This window comes from Dipodomys merriami, unplaced genomic scaffold, assembly GCF_024711535.1.
Source record: "Dipodomys merriami isolate MVZ:Mamm:240054 unplaced genomic scaffold, mDipMer1.0.p SCAF_5, whole genome shotgun sequence".
Lineage (NCBI taxonomy): Eukaryota > Metazoa > Chordata > Mammalia > Rodentia > Heteromyidae > Dipodomys > Dipodomys merriami.
Genome location: NW_027206068.1, coordinates 65,352,181 through 65,367,592, shown reverse-complemented (window position 1 = coordinate 65,367,592; position 15,412 = coordinate 65,352,181). Strand labels below are relative to the sequence as shown.

The following is a 15,412-nucleotide window of genomic DNA, read 5'->3' as shown; positions in this document are numbered from 1 at the left end:
ATGTGCTCTATGAATAAGTACATACAGATTTTTCTCTGTACACAAATGAAAAATAAAAGTTTCTTTTGATCAGAAGCAAGAAAACTGAAAATTCCATCCCTTTTGATAACTATAATTAGTTTTTCCTCTTTGATTTTGTTTGTTTGTGAGGGTTACAGTTTAAGGGTAAGCTGTTCAAGTTTAATCTATTTTTTGTTGCCAGCATGAATCCTGGAGTTTTCTATTTCACACATCAATTCATCTGCAGTACAATTTTGAGCCTCCCTTCATGGTCTAGTGTGGCAAAAGTTTTCTTAAATTACATCAACAGGAATTTTCACATATTCCTTAAAGGGGGGGGGGGGACTCAAAGGTTTATCATTTCCTTGATTCGTGCAGTAAAGTTTCCTACAGAACACCAAGAGAAAGCAACTCAGAACAACAATAGCAATCACAACCCCATATACATTATCAACACCCTAAAATAAACCCACATGATTCTGGGTTCTTCTAACTAAATTTTCAGAAGAACACCTGGTCTAAGGTCTCTGAGCATTTTTTCACAGCATACTAGTTTATGTAGTGAAATCAAACCTACGAACTGACTCGCTGATGGCTCCTCCTTGAAGAAATGGTTCTATTAGCAAGGACAGTTAAGTGTCACTGCTGAGGGGAATATTCAAGTCCACATGAGCTTTGATTATGAGCTACGATATAAACACATAATTACCACTGCCTCCATACAACAAATAATACTGTTATGGTTGGTGGCAAGGACTCCTCTTTGGAAATAGCTCTCAGTAAGCCTCTAGCATTTTGAACATCGTAAGGGTGATGAAAATAATAATTTTAAAAAACAAAAAACTTTATATTCTGAGGCTTAAACATTCAAAGATCAAATCTTGAGAGCCATATGCTATAATGGAGGTGGAATCTATAAATTTTTATCGATAACTTCTAAGTGACAAATGGCACAACCATGTTTAATATGTGGTTCATGAAGTAGTTCCAAAAATGACTGCAGAAACACAAAAGCATCCAGGCCCAAAAACAGCTTATTTCAACTAATATCTACAATTTATTGGAAAATCTGCAAAGTACAGTATAACATGTCACATACGCTATACCTCAATCACGCCTCATAAAAAACCCTATGAGGTAGGTAATCTTACAGATAATGCAAGCTTCATAAATAGCCCATTTGCCCACTTCCCACAGGTAGGGAAAAGTTAAACTATAATTTGATCTTAATCCATCTCACAGAGGGGGGATGACCTTTTTTTCTCCATGTTTTTTGGGTGGTACCAAGGCTTGAATTCACACTGGCTAGGCAGGCACTCTGCCACTTGGGCCATGTCCCCAGCTCCCCCCAGCTTTTCTTTTCTTTTCTTTTTTGGGTCCAGTCGTGGGGCCTGAACTCTGGGCCTGGGCGCTGTCCCTCAGCTCTTCAGCTCAAGGCTAGCGCTCTACCACTTGAGCCACAGCGCCACTTCCAGCTTTTTTTTTCTTTTCTGCTTATGTGGTGCTGAGGAATCGAACCCAGGGCCTCAGGCATGCAAGGCTCTACCACTGAGCCACCTTCCCAGCCCATTCCCCCAGCTTTTCAAAAAGAAACAAAACCACTTATTTTAGGATCCGTACTAGATCAGGACCATCACTGACTGAATAGTGATTCTGAACAATTGTTTCCATTTGTTGATTCTGCTAAAATGTCTTCAGAAGGGCATTACTGGTGAAGCTGCCCAATAAGCCCTCTGAAACAAATGCAATATTGGCATAAATTATACTTTTAGGACTTTACCTTACAGCTATTTCCTGCATACATATGTAATAAAAGCAAATTCACTGTTTATCACTCTATTAGCAAAACAACTTAAGCACTGGATCTGAGATGTAGCTCAAGTGGTAGAGTACTCATTTTGAATGGAAAAAGCCAAGTAAGAGTGAGAGGCTATTGAATTCAAGTACCAGTGTGCTCACATATGTATACATACACACTAAACACTTACCAGCAGCAGATTCAATTATGGTATACCCATTCAACTAATATGGAATGATATGGAATGCTCTCCATTAAGAAATTTAAAAAAAAAACAAAAAAGGCCAGGCATAGTGGCTTACATCTGTAATCCTAGCTACTCAGGAGGCTGAGATCTGAGGACTGTGGTTCAAAGCCAGCTGGGCAGGAAAGTCCATGAGACTATCTCCAATAAACTACTCAGAAAAAAACTGGAAGTGGTGGTGTAGCTCAAGCCTTGAGCACAAAGAGGCTCAGGGACAGCAACAGGTCCAGAGTTCAAGCCCCAGGACTGGCAAAAAAATAAAGACCATACCATTTAATGAGAGAGAGAAAGAGAGGAGAGAGAAAAATGCAGCAGTATGTTTAAGCAGACTCCTCAAAGGTACAGAGTAACTACCTAAGACAGTTTTGAGCCCACAGTTCAAGACCAACCTGAGACTCCATCTCCCCACCCTTATTAAAAATAATTATTTTTGATTATAGAAACAAAGTATCAACTATGGAGTTGTTGATTTTAGTATGAACTTGAACCACACTTTCTTTAGGAGAATCACTATGAAGTTATAATGTAAATATATTTTTAATGTGAAAAGTTGTTAACACTTCCTTTACCAAGAACTTCTCATTTATCCATCACGTAACATCAAAAGCATCTGCAGTCTCAAGAACAATTCTTCAGAACAAATTTATCATGAAAGAAATAAATGCATACTAAATAAACTGTGAATTCTACTGAGACAAAAGGAACTGTTTTGCATTTTTTGAAAATTCCCAATTTTGACTGGACTCTCAAAATATAATTTCTCAGCAAATGACTAATTGATTTATGGGTTAAATTATCAACTGTGGAACTGACTGACAAAAGTATAAAATAAATGGATACTTAACCATAAACTGGCTTCTATACATTAATTTTAATTACTTTGAGGCAACAAAATTTAGTAACAAGTGTTTAACAAGCACCCATCATAATTGCTAAACTACAAAATCAGCATTACTTTTATCTGATCACCTATACAAAACTCATCAATTTTTCTTTTGACAAAAGATAGTAGAAACTCCAAACAACAGGGGAGAAACTACGAATTAAAGGTCTTGTTTGCTAATCTAGCACCATAATTCCAGTCTTAGAGCCTCCCAAGGAGACAGAAGGAAGACAGGGGAGAGACAAGGCTGTTGGAAGCAGAGGATTTCTGAGCCTGAGGCCCCCTTTCTGCTCTGAGGCAACACCCAGGGTCTAGCAAGGAAGAAATGGCTGAGACGAGATAAGCACAGAAGCTTTGGGTCAGGAGGTGAAGGGGCTCTCCAGCATGACTGGGCAGAACCCGTGAATCCAGAGTGAGTGCTGGAGTGGAGGGTGCCTCAGGAACTGGGGGGTTTCTTCTTGGCTTCCAAGTCCTTTTTGATCTCTTCAATTTTTTTAGCCAGGTTTGGTATCTTTGAAAAGAAAAAGGATTATTATAATGTTGTAACTACCGCATCAATATTTTACAGTTTCATAAGTTCTTATTTTCCTCTGAAGGAGACCTGCTTAATAGTGATATTTCTTAGCCTCATAAAATTCATCAGTAGGGGGCTGGAGGAGAAAGGAGATGGTGAGGTGGGGTGACTAATAAAACAACAGAAAAAGGATTATAGCTCAATGTTCTGCAATCTACTAGATGGCAATTTGTTTCTAATACATGTGCTTTCTGAATACAGGAACAAAAGAGAGAGAGAGAGAGAAAGAAAGATGAGAAGCATATGTTAATGTTCCCTCTGAAAGCCAAGCCTGAGATACCTATACTTAACCTCTCAATCTGGTGCTAAGTAAAATTATACGTATAAATAATAAATGCCCCTGCCTAGAACACCAGAACCAAGTGAAGGCTGATAGAGGGAAGTTCTACTACAAATCATTAGTATATTTCCCTTGCTTGTCTTTGTAAAATACCTTCTGATCCTGATCAGGGGTAAGTTACACCACCAATTTTAACTTCCTTGGCTAAGGAATATGACTTCCCACTTCAAAAACTTCCTTCAAGCCGGGCGCTGGTGGCTCACGCCTGTAATCCTAGCTACTCAGGAGGCTGAGATCTGAGGATCGCGGTTCAAAGCCAGCCCAGGCAGGAGAGACCGTGAGGCTCCCATCTCCAATAAACTACCAGAAAACCGGAAGTGGCGCTGTAGCTCAAGTGGTAGAGTGCTCACCTTCAGCTGAAGAGCTGAGGGACAGCGCCCAGGCCCAGAGTTCAAGCCCCACGACCGACCAAAAAAATAAATAAATAAACTTCCTTCAGTGTATACACCATAGAGATCTATATGCAAAATTCTCAATTCTACTACTGGCTAGGGGATGAGGTGCTTAAAAGATTATCTACTCTTTTAAATTCTCACTTGTTTACATGGCTTTCCACAGAACTCTGGTCTAACGAGACCACCTAAACTGATGGGATTTTGCCCTCTGGTGGTGATATGAGGAAAACATGCTCTGTGAGATTGTTTTTTCAGACTGAAAGTTTGTTGTTTTTTTTAAATAAAATTTGGATTTTTCCCTCAGACTTGTGAACCTCATTTATGCTAGAAGGTACCCCATACTTCAGTGCTTTCAAAGAAAAGTTACAATACTGCAACAAAGAAGCAGTTACACAGAACGGAGGGAAATGTGAATATGGCCACTTACATCATAGTTCTGAGCCAGATACATTCCAACCACGTTGCCCAAAGTAAATCCAAGCTGAAAGAATAGAACAAGAAGAATTATCTGCATACCAAGTCCTGAGCCAGTCTGTGACCAAACCAAAAAACACAGACGATGTCTTCCTAAGGAGTTCAAGATCAGTAAAGAGCCCTAGTGTCCAGTGTAAGGTAAGACACAACATGATTCATGTTTTTCTTCTACTAAGTAACCCAGATAAATCCTTCCCAAAAGATTAAAAAACATATAACAAAGAATAAATGGAGGTGATGGACACACTTACCCCAAATCTCCTTGTCCCTTTATAACCCATAAATTCTTTACCATAAGTTCTAAGAATCCAAGTCAAAAGTTCTGATTTTGTTGCTAAATGCTACATTTCCTTTTTTTTTTGAAGGGGGGGGGATTATGGATATAATTAACTTCTGTATATCACATAAAAATTATTCAATTTTTTCAGTTGAGCCTGGAGCTGGTGATTCACATCTGTAATCCTACTCAGGAGGCTGAGATCTGAGAATCAAGGGTCAACGCCAGCACAGGTAGCAAAGTCCGTGAGACTTATTTACAATTAACTACCAAAAAGCTGGAAGTGGAGTTATGACTCAAGTGGTAGAGTGCTAACCTTGACAAAAAAACCTCAGGGACAACACCCAGACCCATGTCCTAGGTGCGCATGTGCACAAACACACAAACACACACACACACATGTACACACACAATATGTACATATGAATAATAGTTTTTAGAGAATGAGGGGACTCTCATGTTTTGATCTTCTCCTATTTCAAAAGATCAACTTGAAGTCCAGGACAGTCAAGTAACCCTAGCCAGGGTCATTCCCAACAAAGAGCACATCCACAAGCAAAATATATGTAATGACAGAAAAGAATAGGGAACTCTTGACTCACCATGGCTAGAGTCTAAATGGCAAGATACTTAAGGTCTATGGAGATCAGGGCTCCAACTCATGACAGAATGGATAGACATAATTTTTAGGGAACTATACATGTTTATACCATTGGATAACTATTTTTCTGAAAAAGCATTGCTTCATGAAAATTTAGAAAACTCTCTATACAAAGAAAGGGCCAAAGCTCCTTATCTTTGAGTACTGAAGATGATAATTCTGTTTTTCCCTAGTAATTAAGAGCCTCCAACTAAAGCCTCATTTCTCATTTAATAAATGCAAATTAGCATCAACTTTTAAAAATCATTTTGTTAATTCTGTGTTGCTTGTGTTCAATCTCAACAGAGAGCTTACACTTGAAAAAGTTTGGCACTCAATCCACCATCATTCATGACCACCAGGGAAGTTTATACAGGAAAAGTGACATCTAAACCTGAGAAACAGTAACTTGATCTCAGAAGTTAAGGGAAGGTCTTGAATACATCTAAAACCTCTCTACAGGCAGAGTGAATTTGCTTGTTCTAGGCCAAGACCTAGAAGTCTTCTCTGTATCCTGCAAGCTGGATGCTATCTCCAGGCCCCCTCTATACCCCACTTCCCCAGAACAGTCAGAAAGGAGTGAGCTGCCTTCTTGTCAAGCTTGGCACTGAGCATGCTTATACCACAACTCCTTGTCAGGCATTCTGAGATTTTAGGACTATGAAAAAGTAGATGCTTCTCACAAACACACTGGAAGCAATGATGAAGTAAAACACTACACGTCTGAGGACAGAGGGATGCTATGAGGACAGCTGGTGAAAAGAAGAAGCTGAGCTAGCAAGCCCAGAAGGGGAGCTGGACTGGCCCAGAGCAGTACACAACAGAGCAAAGGCATTTTCCCCACCTACAGAGTAGATGTGGTAAGTGAACCTCCACAACCCACTACCCACAATTTGGAAACCAAAACTCTATCTAAACTATGTTTCATCAGAACTCACTTGGCAAAATCACACCTGACTTGAACTGATATGACTCTGTATATATGTGTGCGCACACATGTGGTTATTCCCTTTAGAGATAGGATATCACTATGTAGCCCAGGCTGACCTTCAACTTGAAAGCTTCCTGCATCAGCCTCCAAAGTGCTAGCATTACAGGAATGTGCCACCATATTTAGTTTTTATAGCCTTAACATCCTTGAGTGAAATTAATTTTTTCTTTCCACATAAATAAAAATATTTAGGGCTGGGAAGGTGGCTCAATGGTAGAGTGTTCTCCTTGCATGCATGAGGCCCTGGGTTGGATTCCTCAGCACCACATAAGCAGAAAAAAACGGAAGTGGTGCTGTGGTTCAAGTGGTAGAGCGCTAGCCTTGAGCTGAAGAGCTGAGGGACAGTGCTCAGGCCCAGAGTTCAGGCCCCATGACCAACCGGAAAAAAAAAATTAAATATAGGATCCTGCCGTAGACCCACTGGAAGATACCCTTAACATCAAAATTTTAATGTACTGATTTTCAAGTGCTATTTAAACACTGTTGCAGTTAAGTATCAAATTATGTATGTGTTATTATCCTTCTAAAATCTGAAATCTGACTTTCAATATAAATCTAGCCTCTAAATTTTAGACTCTTAATATACTAAAATTAACTCTATACTCAGTTCTCTGAGGGTTAAAAGTAGTACTTAGGGGGCTGGGAAGTTGGCTCAATAGTAGAGTGCTTGCCTGAGGCCTGGGTTTGATTCCTCAACACCACATAAGCAGAAAAAAGCTAGAAGTGGCACTGTGGCTCAAGTGGTAGGGCACTAGCCTTAAACTGAAGAGTAGAGGGACAGGGCTGAGGCCCAGAGTTCAGGTTATATGACCCACAAAAAAAAAAAAAAGAAAAAAAAAAGTAGTAATTAGGAGTTCATTTACCAGCAGAAGTCAGCACCAGCACCAGACCTTTAATGGTAATGGACACTCCAAAACCACAGCCAGGACATGCATTAAGTGGCAAACCGAATGACAAGGAGGCAATTCTTTTAAAAGTTACACCTTAAAGAGATAGATGTATCACAATGTAATTAAAGGTTCTAAATATTCTGAAAAACTGTTAAAATCTAGTAGCAAGAGAACTGGGAACTAAATTGGGAGCTAGTGCTTGTAATCCCAGTTACTCAGGAGGCTGAGATCTGAGAATCACAGTTCAAAGCCAGCCATTCCATGAAATTCTTATCTCCAATTAGCCACCAGAAAACCAGAAGTGAAACTGTGGCTCAAAGTAGTAGGGTGCTAGCCTTGAGCAAAAAGAGCTCAGGACAGTGCCCAGACCCTGTGTTCAAACTACACAACAACAACAAAAAAAGAACTGAGAATTAAAAACGAAGATCAAGACAAATGGTAATAAAGACATGATGATGGCGAAATAGAACAAACAGGCCTGACTACCCACAGTGGGCAGGGCCATCTGCTGGCAAGCAACCCTGCTGCTAGCAAGCAAAGGAGTTTGGTTCCCATGTAGTAATGATAGGGAGCCACTGCTTACTGGCAGAAAGATGATGAAAGCCCTGTTTTAGGAGCATTTATTTGATATATGTTTCGTAAGTACAGATTAGAAACAGGTCACAACAGTGTGGTGGCCCATGAGACAGCAAGCAAATAAGAATAAACTGTCTCCTTAAATGCCAGTGATGGGCTGGGAATGTGGCCTAGTGGTAGTGTGCTTGCTTAGCATACATGAAAGCCTGGGTTCAACTCCTCAGTACCACATAAACAGAAAAAGCTGGAAATGGTGAGGTGGCTCAAGTGGGAGAGTGCTAGCCTTGAGCAAAATGAAATTCAGGGACAGTGCCCAGGCCCTGAGTTCAAGCCCCGAGATTGGCCAAAAAAAAGGCCAATGATGATGGATAGAGAATCCAAGAATATTTATATTTATGATTTGCAACAATCCCTTGGTGTTATAACATTCAATGGGGAAAGAATCATCTTTAAGAAATGGTGTATCTAATACACAAAAATTAAAATGTATCAAAGCCCCAAATGTTGGTGTTAAAACTATTAAATACCTAGAAGAAATGACTTAGGAGTAAGTCTTCAGCGGTAACACACCAGTGACGAAAGAAAAAAATGGATGCATAGGCCTGATAAAAGTTTAAAATGTTTTCATTTCACTATCAACAGGAAAAAAGTAGACAATTAGGGTAAAATAGTTGCAAATCTGATAAGGTAGTTATACCTAGAATAAAGAAATCTTGCAACTAAATGATAGATATACCGTACAATTTTAAAAAGTGAGAACATGACTTGAAAAGATTTCTCCAAAGACATAAATGGTCAACTAGCACATGAAAAGATGTTTGGCATCATTAGTCCCTGAGGAAATACAAATTAAAGCGCCGTGCCACTCACTTTGATATCTTTAACTAACATACTTTTTAAAAAGAACAACAAATATTGACCCGTGGGAATGTGAAATGGTACAGCCACTGGAGAAAACAGTCTAGCAATTCCTCAAAAACCTCAGCTCACAGTTCCCACATGAACAACTGCTCTTGAGGGTACAGACGCAGGTGAAGTGAAACACATACCCCACAAAAGCTTGAATAGGACTATTCCCAGCAGGAATACTCTTAATAGCCAAAAGGTAGAAACAATTTCAATGTTCTTCCACTATTGAAATTATATTAGCTAGCCATAAAAAGAATGAAGTGTTGGGCTGGGAAGGTGGCTCAGTGGTAGAGCGCTTGCCTTGCATGCCTGAGGCCCTGGGTTCGATTCCTCAGCACCACATAAGCAAAAAGAAAAAAGCCAGAAGTGGCGTTGTGGCTCAAGTGGTAGAGCGCTAGCCTTGAGCTGAAGAGCTGAGGGACAGCGCCCAGGCCAAGAGTTCCGGCCCCACGACCGGACCCCCCCCCCAAAAAAAAAGAATGAAGTGCTGATTCAAGCTATCATATATATGAACCTTGACAACACCGTCAAGGGCAATCAGAAAAGATTAGAAATATGCAGAATACACAAGACACAAAAATGAATAAACATCGAGGGTTGGAGAAGGAAAGGAGAAATGAATGCTAAGATGTATAAGGATTCTTTGTGAGGTGATGAGACATTCGATATACAATTATGAGATAGTGGTGATAGTTGAACAATCTGTGAATACATTAAAAACACTTTAAATCAGTGAATTTATTTCAAAGCCACAAAAATAACTGAAATTTGATAAAATTCTGTTGGTTACGTGGGATGAAATTGTGGAAATCAAAGATAATTTAACAGCTCCCAGACAGAAAAGAGACCAGTCAGATAAATGTTGGCTCTGTATGTGAGTGCTATAAAAAAAATGATCAATTTCCTCTTTTGAATGTATGAACACATATGTAGATTAAGATCAAAGCCAACTCTAAACAAACACACTCTTCTCAGCATGTGTCCCAGCCCTTCCCCACTCAAAAAGCTGTTGTGTCTATAGATCAGCAAACAAAGCTACAATATTCATCTGGGGATGGTTCCTGACAAAGTCCAGAGTAGCTGACAATAACCCAGAGCATCTGACAAGTCTGAGCTATGACTCACCAAATTACATTTTTAAAAATAACACACCCACACCTAAGTCACTGGCAAGAGTATAAGAAATCTAAAAATAAACCCAATTTATTTAGCAAATGTAACTACCACTAACATTCAATAGAACATCCAAAAATGACTTAGGGTTTGAGGTGAGAAAATCTATTCGAAAAAAATAAAAAATACATACTATCTAACAATAAAAACACATGTTATATTTCAACTTTATTTCTCAATTTCAGATTTAGTTAGCATTCAGACAACCTCTATATTCCAAAAAGCATGAAAAATTCACCATTTTTGAGGTTTATTTTTAAAAATTGAGGTGGAATTCATTTAGCAACTTCTTTAGTAATTAAACCCACATTTTGTACATTAAAAATGAAATCTATCAAGGATATAACTACTGCTGCTGCCCCAGAGAAGCACATTTTTAAGAGATAAGCCAAGTTTTACATTCAATAATCTTGCATACAGAATAAATGCAGAAAACACTAGAAAAGACTATCCTGGGTAGAACTGGTTTTATTCTCAGAGAAGTTGATGCAACTTCTTTAAGTACTTTATGACTGAGGGTAGTGATGAAAAGTTAACCTAAAATTAAATATGACTGTCCTTCAGTACCCACAGAGGGTTCCAAGATCTCTCCAGAGATCACCATCTGCAGCTGTCCAAGTCCCCTGTCATATCCTCTCAATCATCTCTAGATAAGGGAGAATACCTAGTACAATGTAAAGAGTCATTCTGCTGTATTAAGAATGACAAAAAAAAATCTGTACATATTCAATATAGATGCAACCTTTTTTCTCCAAATACACTCTCAGCCTCCTAAGTAGCTAGGTAGCTGGGATCTGCAGGTGTGGCCTGCTGATATGGAGGGTTGACAGTAAATAAAATCAATCACGTAGTATGGACTTATCAGTCCGTAAATTTAGGCCCTTAATGGTAGAGACTTAAACATCAGCATCCATCAGTTTGACTAAAGAACCTAAAATAATCCTTCCAATTCAAAATCAAAATTCTATCACAGCTAGCTAGTGGAACTGGCTGAGAGTAGAGCAAGAACCACTGGTTCCCACTGGTGTGGGAACAGAGAAAACTTTTCACAAGGTGAGCAACGAAAACTTAAAAAAGAATAATTACTGCATCCTCATTGCACACAAGCTCACCTCCTGTTTTACCATTAACTTGGCTTCTCCATAACCTTATAAATCAGCTATTACTGCTCAGTTTCATGCTAAGAAAACTGAGGACAGAGTAAGGAACTTGCTCATGTTGTAGAGCAGGTCAATATATGTGCCAAGTACATAGCAGGTAAAAGATATGCAAATGAGGGGAAAAAATGAAAAATTCTATCTATATTTCAAATTTGAGAGATTCAGCACATGAGTAGAAATATATTAGGTGTGGAGTAGGAACTGGGAGGAAGGGAAAAGAGAGAGAATATGTCAAGTATGAGATAGAGAGGACAAAGGGATTGTGATACCAAGATACCAAGAAACTAGAACCCTGAGAAAAGGACTCAAGGTAATTTTGGAAGTTGTCAGCAAAGAGGCAAAAGGTGATAGCATGACAAGGAACACACTCCTCAAGGGAGGGTGCAAAGATAAGAGCAAAGTCAACTAGTCTTGAGCAATACACTAACCAAGAGCAAGGAAGCACAGCCAGTAAAAGCCAGGAGAGATTAGAAAGCAGTTCCCCAACTGGTAAGTCCAGATATGATCCCCTCAGCCTCAAGAGGGCAGCGCCTAGGGCAGTCACTGTGTGGAGGGTCACTGGGAACAAGTTTCCCATAAAAAATAACTGTGATGTGTGGTAACAACAACAATAACCAAAAACCACCGGGAAGTGCATAGACATGGATCCAACTAAAGATGAGGTGCTCTGAATACCAACTGCTGCTGGCTTCAAGAAGTAGAACAAGGGGCTGGGAAGATGGCTCAGTGGAAGAGCGCTTGCCTTGCATGCATGAGACCCTGGGTTTGATTCCTCAGCACCACATAAGCAGGAGAAAAAAAAAAGCCAGAAGTGGCACTGTGGCTCAAGTGGTAGAGTGCTAGTGTTGAGCTCAACAGCTGAGGGACAGCACGCCCAGGCCCAGAGTTCAGGCCCACAACTGGATCCCCCCCAAAAAAGAGGTAGACCAAATGAATGACACCAGTAACAGCAGCATACGTGATGGGCACAAGGTCCCTCCAGTACTCCGAAGTTTCCATACAACTGTTCGTAAACAGAAAACACTCGTGACCACTCTACCACTTCCAAATCTCTCCTACCCCCACTTCTATAAAGAAACCAATTCAAGAGTTCAGCTGATGCCTTGCAAAAGACAAAGTGAAACCTATCTGGATCTTTTTATTATGTGTTAATATTTTTAAGTGTTTAATGTGTTAATTCCTCTCTAGTTCTCACAACACAATCATGAGGTAGAGCTCATATTTGAAAGTGGAAACTGAAGCATAGAAACTTTAATCTGCCCAAACTTCTGCTGTTTCAGAGTGATCAAGGTAGTGTCCAATTCTGGGGTCTGAATCTCATAAACACTGGGACAGGATGGCCAGTGTTTTATAGAGGAAATAAGTGAAGCAAGAAGAAAGACTTGTCCTAGTTAATCATCAACATGAAAAGTAAGCTATCCATTTCCTTCCAAAACAGCAGGGGGAGGACAGGAGAGAACATCAGTGTCCACTTAACACCACAACAGCAACTCCCCCTGAATGCGGTGAATTCTGAATTCTCTATCAAAACTCATGTTTATACACAGCAATAGTCCAACATCAAACCAACTTACCCTGCAAAGACACTTCAAAAGTTAATGGCAACTGAATTAATGTCCTCTTGGTTTATCAGGAAAAAGATGTCAAGGGAGAATGAACTGTATCATCTTACACCTGGGGGTCTTACACCTGGGGGTCGGAGACTGCCCTTAAGTGTTTCCAACAGGTAAAAGGCTGTAATTACTCCTAGGTTAACACCTACTTGGAACAGTGGAGAATCTCAGAGGCCAAGAAGCAGCCCTATTTTAGTTGACCAGTTTATGTTAAGGGCCATCTCTTTTGACAAAATGGATTTAAAAACCAATCACCAACTCTCAAGAGGACACTTGGGAAACTCACTCATTCCCAGAGCACCAGGTCTCCACTGACCATGGGCAAGATAGAGTATCTGGCTCATTAGAGATGGAAAGTTCTGACTGCACGGAATCTGCTAGAAAAACTCTCACTTGGAAGCTTGGCAAATCTTGGAAGCTTGGCAAATCCCCCAGGAACCTTTACCCTACATAGTTTCCCAAGAAGCCTTGAGACATAATCTGGTTACCTATAACACTCCTTTTTATCCTCTTCACACCAAAGAAAAGGACTGGGTGGGCGAGGGAGTTTATTTGTATACCAGGGCTGACTTACTCCTCAAAGTCTGAAAACAATTATAGATCTGATGAGGCTTCCTCGACCTCTCAAACTTCATAACATTTATTGATGGACTTTTAACTTCTCCAAAATGCCAAGCAGCAGGCGCTAAGTCAGGGATGGGGTCTGGGCCTGGGGCAGGGGGGCGGGGGGCTGGAAAGGCGCTAGGTCAGGGATGGGGTCTTGGCCTGGGGGGGGGGGGCTGGAAAGGCGCTAGGTCAGGGATGGGGTCTGGGCCCGGGGGGCAGGGGGGCTGGAAAGGCGCTAGGTCAGGGATGGGGTCTGGGCCTGGGGGGGGGGCTGGAAAGGCGCTAGGTCAGGGATGGGGTGTGGGCCTGGGGCGGGGGGGGGGAGGGGGGCTGGAAAGGCGCTAGGTCAGGGATGGGTCTGGGCCTGGGGCGGGGGGGGGGGGGGGCTGGAAAGGCGCTAGGTCAGGGATGGGGTCTGGGCCTGGGGGGGGGGGCTGGAAAGGCGCTAGGTCAGGGATGGGGTGTGGGCCCGGGGGGCGGGGGGGGGCTGGAAAGGCGCTAGGTCAGGGATGGGGTGTGGGCCTGGGGCGGGGGGGGAGGGGGGCTGGAAAGGCGCTAGGTCAGGGATGGGTCTAGGCCTGGGGCGGGGGGGAGGGGGGTGGAAAGGCGCTAGGTCAGGGATGGGTCTGGGCCTGGGGCGGGGGGGAGGGGGGCTGGAAAGGCGCTAGGTCAGGGATGGGTCTGGGCCTGGGGCGGGGGGGGGGGGGGGCTGGAAAGGCGCTAGGTCAGGGATGGGGTGTGGGCCTGGAGGGGGGGGGGCTGGAAAGGCGCTAGGTCAGGGATGGGTCTGGGCCTGGGGCGGGGGGGGGGGGGGGGGCTGGAAAGGCGCTAGGTCAGGGATGGGGTCTGGGCCTGGGGGGGGGGGCTGGAAAGGCGCTAGGTCAGGGATGGGGTGTGGGCCCGGGGGGCGGGGGGGGGGCTGGAAAGGCGCTAGGTCAGGGATGGGGTGTGGGCCTGGGGCGGGGGGGAGGGGGGTGGAAAGGCGCTAGGTCAGGGATGGGTCTGGGCCTGGGGCGGGGGGGGGGGCTGGAAAGGCGCTAGGTCAGGGATGGGGTGTGGGCCTGGGGGGGGGCTGGAAAGGCGCTAGGTCAGGGATGGGGTCTGGGCCTGGGGGGGGGCTGGAAAGGCGCTAGGTCAGGGATGGGTCTGGGCCTGGGGAGGGGGGGAGGGGGGTGGAAAGGCGCTAGGTCAGGGATGGGGTCTGGGCCTGGGGCGGGGGGCTGGAAAGGCGCTAGGTCAGGGATGGGGTGTGGGCCTGGGGGGGGGCTGGAAAGGCGCTAGGTCAGGGATGGGGCCCGAGAGTAGGAGGAGGGCCGACACAAAAGGCACCGGACCTAACCGGGTCCCTCTCCAAACGAGCGTGCAAAAGCAGCCTTGAGCTCACGCCAAGGGTCCGGGGCGTGTGCGGCCGGAGCGCCCGCGGGCCCGGGGGGCGCGGAGGCAGGACCACGCGGGGCCCGGCCCGGCCCGCGCCGCGGGGCCCCGCGCTTCCCGAGGCGCCCCCGGGCGGCGGCCCCTCCCCCTGCCCCCTCCGCTCCCGCAGCTCCACTCACCAGGAACTGCAGCATGGTGTCGGCGGGGAAGGCCAGGCGGGCAGGAAGGTGATGCAGCTCCTCCGCGGGTCGCGGCCGGCCTTCCCCGACGCGGGCGGGGCCCGCCGTTCACTTCCGGGTCACGCCCCGCCCCTCCTGGCCCCTCCCGGCCCCGCCCCGCCCGTCTTCCTGTTCCCGGCAGCGTCTCGTCACACCGGCGCCCCCTGGTGGAGCGCCCGAGCGTCGCCGCGTAGGCCGAGGCAGGCAGGTGCCAGGTGCCCTGCGGCCAGGGCGTCTGCATTATTTCACGGGCGCCAACCGTGCTGCTGCACAGCCA

General features: G+C 43.9%; 1 long non-coding RNA gene across 1 annotated transcript; it reads right to left on the bottom strand.

The window, feature by feature from the left end:
* Positions 1-963: 963 nt before the first annotated feature.
* Positions 964-15,202, bottom strand: LOC138809827 (uncharacterized). Its single transcript, XR_011366955.1, has 3 exons — positions 15,097-15,202; positions 4,662-4,715; positions 964-3,436 (listed from the first exon to the last, which is right to left on the bottom strand). It is a non-coding gene; the product is annotated as an uncharacterized lncRNA (long non-coding RNA).
* Between the last annotated feature and the right edge of the window lie 210 nt (positions 15,203-15,412).